This window comes from Mesoplodon mirus, assembly GCF_964341445.2.
Source record: "Mesoplodon mirus genome assembly, chromosome: 18".
Taxonomy (NCBI): domain Eukaryota; kingdom Metazoa; phylum Chordata; class Mammalia; order Artiodactyla; family Ziphiidae; genus Mesoplodon; species Mesoplodon mirus.
The window spans coordinates 44,533,850-44,540,069 of NC_138994.1; positions in this window are offsets into that span (position 1 = coordinate 44,533,850).

Consider the following 6,220-nt stretch of genomic DNA (forward strand, 5'->3'; position numbering starts at 1 on the left):
TGGTTCTTCAAATATAAAATGAGGAGAGTTTATCTGCCCCATCCACACGCCAGAGCTTTGAAAGACAAAAGTAAGATAATGCCCATAAGATGTTTACAGGCTGTAAAATGCTATGAACATAGTGGCATTACCAAAGTAATGTTCGTTTATTTTTAATCATTTGACTAACATGAATGGATGTCTACTATTTGATAAACAGGAGAATAATTGAGACCAAAACATACTTATTACACCTCTTAATTGCATAATTAAATTAACCTGATACAAGTTGGTAAGTGAATGTTGAGATGTGCAGAAGTGAATACATTTTTCTCTAATTCCACCATTAAGAAATTATCTTGACTTTCATTCTTTTGTTGTTCTTTTCCCAAACTTCTAGAATGTCCACATACCTATATTACTTTTGTCATTAGGAAAACAAACAAACATTGGTTTAGTCTTAAGGGAGTTAGTTATTCTTCTCTGAAACTTCTCCACGAAGGGTCACCAAACGCCCTTTTCCACACACAGATTACATGCTCTGTGCTGGTGGAACTGCTGGGTGTCAGGCACCAAATATAGCCCACCTTCTTCTCTGCTAAGCGCTTAGTAGGATGCTTTGCATACAAGCCTTTGGATTCCTGCGTTTTAGCACAGCACAGTTCCCGCAACTTCCTGAACAATTCTACCCATCAACGCTCACAGATACAAACTTTCCCTCTCCCACACCTATTTTAAATTAGGACTAAGTAATGTATTATTTCAAAACTCAATCCCCAACTACTAAAAAGAGCCATGTAATACATGACAAAACCAAATTATAAACGGCTTTTGAATGATCCTCACCATCTCTCTCAGTAACTTTGAATTATGAGCACTCCCATAGGCCTCTTGATAGCCATTTTCTCTTTTCTTTATAAAGCAAATTCTCAGGGAATTCTATGACTAGACACTTGGAAGTGCAGATTTCTACTGATGGGACTTTACACACATGTGGGTTGCTAGTACAAAGGGACCAATCTGAACCAGAAAGCCAACACATTCCTAGAAAACAACCTCAACGTCCATAGTTTTCAACATGCTGATTGATGGAGTCTAGTCTACAGAAAAGAGAGAGAAGTGGCCACTGGACACTTACCTCTTGGATCTCGACTCCTCTGTCTCTTATCTCTTTAATTCTGTGGTTGCACTTCTTTCAATTACATCCTTTCTTTGTTACATTTTTTAGAGGGATCCTCTTTTGACAAATCATCACTTTTTATTTCTAAAGCAATTAAACATGCACCCAGCACAAAAATTCAAAAGGTATGAAAGGTATAGTGTGAAACCTGTCTCCCTTCGGCACTGCTACCAAACGTTAATTTCTCCTCCCGCAGGAAAGCACCAGTTAACCAGTTTCTTGAGCATTCTTTCTTTTCATTTCTACCACCAACTCTCTAGACTGGACTCTCATTTCTTCACAACTATCTTAATGTAACAGTTTGTCTCTTTCCAGGCCAAACTACCCTTCCTCTAGCAGGTAGGATAACTGCAAAAAAAATGTCTGGGTAAGTCCTGAGCTGGATTTTGATTATACATGAGATATGTGAATGATACAAAAGAGAGGCGGACATGCCATGGTGGCAGTGGGGAGCTTACCTAAGAGCCTGGCATATAGGAATTTTCTGAAAATGTTTACTGGGTAGCTGAAATAATCAGTGAAACAAGTATGTCTTGTTCCATACATGAATCAGAAAGGAAACCACTTCACTGCAACAGAGAGCTCACAGTAAGAAGTTAACAAAAGATGGGGGCATAGAAATCACAATTATTAATATCTATGGAATTAATAATGGGTGCCAGACACTGTTCTAAGCTTTAAGGCATTGTATTATTTATTCTTCAAACAGCTTTATGAGGTATCACTTCATTATCCATTTTATGGATCAGGAAATGGAGTCTACTGGGGAGGTTTACTAAATACCCAAGGATACCCAGCTTGTGTGTATTCAAGTCAAATCCAGATTCCAATCTGTTGCTGGGGACAAGAATGATCAGGTTAAAGAAACTTGGAACATTGGGAATTTGTAAGCTGGAATCGGGGGGCACTTTCTATAGGTTTGCACCATTCTAGGTGTTGATGAAGATCAAACAGATGCCTAAAATATGGCTCCTTCCCTGCAAATAACCTGTACACTGTACTTTTAAACCTGCAATCACATTGTTTAGAAGGTGACCCAAGCCACTTAACTATGCTTTTTTAGTTTCCCAGCTAAATTATAACCTTCTGAAGACAGTCAGTGGCTGCCATTCCCTTTGGACCTTCTTTAAGTATTCACTCTTGAATTCCTTCTATTCCTGAGTTGTCACTATTCCTAAATGTGACACATATCCCAAGGGGTAAGCAACAGAAAGTCAAAAGCTCCTGACTCATTAGAACAGTGGCCAAAATATTGGTGAAATCAAGAAAAATTCCAGAAGGATATGTGTGTCTTTGACTTGTTTGCAGAATGGAAAAGCAGATTATCCTGGCTGACATATTCCCTAAGCCCTAGTTCGCAGAGAACATCTACCAGGGACAAGTCATGAGCCACATAGCAAAGGGAACAGTTAGAAGTATTTCTCAACCAATGGCAATGAGGCTTTGCATTTTCTTCTTTACATTAAAGTATATATGTTAGACACTTCTGTGAATAAATATGGTATCTGCCAAAGGAGTTTACAAACCGAGGAAGCAGAATACATAACCATGACATGACTTAAAAGAGGAGGGCATTTTGTAAACGACATAAGACAGGAAATATTTAATAAAGCATAGAGAAAATGCCCACGGGCATCAGGAATAGAACAAGACATATCAAAATACTGGTCTGAGCAGTAAAAATGGCTGCTTAGTATGGGGAAATAGAACCACAGCTCACCTCAAAGCAGAGCTGCCAGCCAGTGAACCTTAGCATCAAAGAGGTTACCGATGTGCCATGAAATGTTGATCCCATCAGTCACAGGGTGGCTGATGGGCAGAGAGGCCAGTGCCTTGGGAGGTGCTCTCTAGCTGTGAGAAGTTAGCCAGGGGTTCCTCAGAGGGTAGCCTGGGCTGACTTCGAGTTTGACAGCGTACTCTACAATACTCAAAGCAGGCAAGCACAGTGGTGGCATTAAGCATGTGCTGAGTGGAACCAAGAAGGCATGCACTTCAGAAGCCAGCTGAGAGTGTGATGTTGCCAGCTGTAGGCAAGAGACCCCTGGAGCTTCTGGGAGGGCTGATGTTCCAGGATGCCTGGAACAAGGCATGCAGCCAGAGCGCAGCCAGCCCGCGCAGGGGTATAAGAAGGCCAAGTGGATTGTCCTGGTGGAAACAGCTCAGAGTGGTAGCTCCAAATTTGGGCCTTTGACTCTATCAGACACTTCTGTGTATTTGTGGTCGATGTGCCCTTTCAGTAGTGACCAACCTGGATGCGGGATAACTCCTCTAACGCGTGGACGTTTTAAAGATTAGGGCTTCATCATCTTTTGAAATATTTGATATAAAAAAGAGTTCAAGTGGATTCAAAATTTATTCTTATTATCCTACAAATTTCAGCATTATATTTGTCAATGAAGGAAAAACTATACATTTTTAAAATACAATTTCAACAGTTGTAAAATATATATATATGGTTTTACATTTTATAGCCTTCTTGGGCAAAGTTTCTCCACAGTGGTAATTATTAAGAATGCACATACTCTATGCCCTCATTTAAAAAATTTCTGATCAGGAAACATGTCATGACTTCAAGTACAAAGTCAGATATAAATCAGTTTTGTTCATGGCACCTAGCTGAAATTTCTCCTTAAAAGATTAAAAAAAGAAAATTGGAAGTTTTAGACACATTCAGTATTTAATATATTCCTTAATGCTATGTATATTATATTTATGTTACATAAAGACATGTTCTCACCACGGCCTTTATTTATATACATAACCAAATCACGCCCACGTTTTTCTAGCACGCTACATGAAGGTTATTATTTTTTTCCCCAGTGTGCTGACATGAAAAATATTGAAAAGTACTCCCTAAAAGCACCTTTAAATATTCAGCCTTTCTTTTTGCAGGCAAATCAAATGAGTAGGTGGACAGGAAATAGTGTGCTGTGTAAGGACTAGCTTGGGCAAAAGCAAAACAGTGAGAGAGTAAGGGTATTCCCCAAACTACAAGAATACTGGAAGGGAGGACTTTCTTTTTAAATCGCTCAAGGCACATAGCTTAATTTTGCAGGGCTGGAAGAAAAAGATCGACAGGTAAAAATTAACCCTCACAAAATTAAAATAAATATTTGTCCTTTATTTCTATCATTTAATCTGTTAAATATGTAAAGTGATGCAACACAACCCCAAAAGGCATGCCCAGCAAGGCCAGGAGGAATTTATGAGAGAAGCCAGGTATTCTGGCTGCCCAGCCACTGCCTTTAACCACCAGCGTGAACCTTCCTTTCAGATCATCTTCTCAAGTTATCCATAAGAGATTTATCCACATACTCAATAAGAAAAACATTTCTAATTATATCCAACCATTCTTAACATGAATGAGATTTATGCGGGGATACAAGATTGCCAAGACTTTTTTTGCCAAAAAATTCCTTTTGCCTTAAGAAAGAAGAAGCAGCTGCATTGTTTCCATAGCTATCCATATAAAGGAGCCCTTGGAATGAGGCTGACTCGTCCTGCTTTAAAAAGCTCCAAGGTAAGTGGGAACAGGACCGGACTTTCAAGAGGAACACTGGCTAGCTACACTGCCCAGTGTCAGCTGCAGCTGCTGGCTGGGGTACTGCTCTTTCTGATACTGCACATTTTACACCCATGACTTTTGTTGCCTTCTGTTTACAATAGCAATTAATGCCACAAATGGGATTTTTGTTTTGCTTTGTTTTCTTTTTGGTTAACTAATCAAGTACTTTTCCCTTTTCTTTTATAGAACTGTCTCACTTCCAGGCTGCATCTTCTCACTTGCTAACAAGGTAAGATTTGGACTAACCAGTCCCTGGAGGAGAAGGCGAGAGCCTCTAGAACAGATTTGTGTCATTTAGCAACCTTTGAGAAAGTGCTTGTCTCAGTAAATATACCTTAACAACTGTATTTCAGGAAAGGTGTGGGAGAAGGAGACGGAGGACTTGCCTTTTAGAGCAATGCACCTAGTCTTAGGACTCAGGCACTGGTGGGACGACATTTTTGCAAGAGAATAGTTGTTAATAGAATATTATTTTGTTTCTGTAGGAAAAAAAAAATCTGCACTAAGATTCCCTAGCTAAAAATCTCAAATTTGATAAAAATGTGTCCTGCTTTTAGAATTCACTTAGCAAACATGATATCTAACAAATAAGAAGTACCTAGGAAAATGCTTCTTTTACTTCTTTAAAGACTTTTAAAAAGTTACTTTATCCAGTGCTGAGTGCTGTATGAAACCAAAACACTATGAAACTTTTGTCACATAGATAGTAAAGATATTAGTCTGTTCCACTACTACACACTGCATTTCTAAAGAGAGAGACTGGTGGGAAGATGATTAAAATGAGTTTCAAGTAATTTGATCACGTAATGACTGAAGTAGCATCCTCTGCTAAACCTTTCATTCTACTGATGCCACCGGCAACCTGCTGACAACACAGAATGGGGCAGCCGGAGCCTGCCTCTTTCGGAAGGAAATGTGGAATAGCAGAGGGAGACTTTAATGTGGAAGAATGAGGATAACGTCTGCTGTGGCTTTTATCCTCAATTAGTTTAACTGGGTTAAACTGATTAACTGGATTTAATATGCAAAGAAATTATGTTAGAGAAACTCTACTAAGCACCCAGCTAAAAAAAAAAATAGTAAACAAAATTATAATCTGACCCCCCGCCAAATCCGTTGAACATGAGCATTTCTAGCTGAACATCTCACAGAGAAAATAAAGTTCTCTTATATTATACGGCAGGAAATGTAACTCTCTTGCATTATAATAAATGACATTTTATATCTAGTAGCCTCAACTATTTCAACTTGCTTTCTCAGTCATTATTTTAACTTTTCTTTTTCAAAGTGTCTTCACTCTATCTCATGGGTTGTGGATTCAGAAAGGCAATATTATAATCCCTATTCTAAAGATGGAGACACTGAGGCTCAGAAAGATCAAGTGCAACCCAAGATCACAAGCTCCTTAGCAGCATGCGAGGCCACCACCCAGCCCTCTTATTAGAATGTCATTCTTGAAGGATGAAAGAAGATAAAAAGCCACTGTGTACAATGCT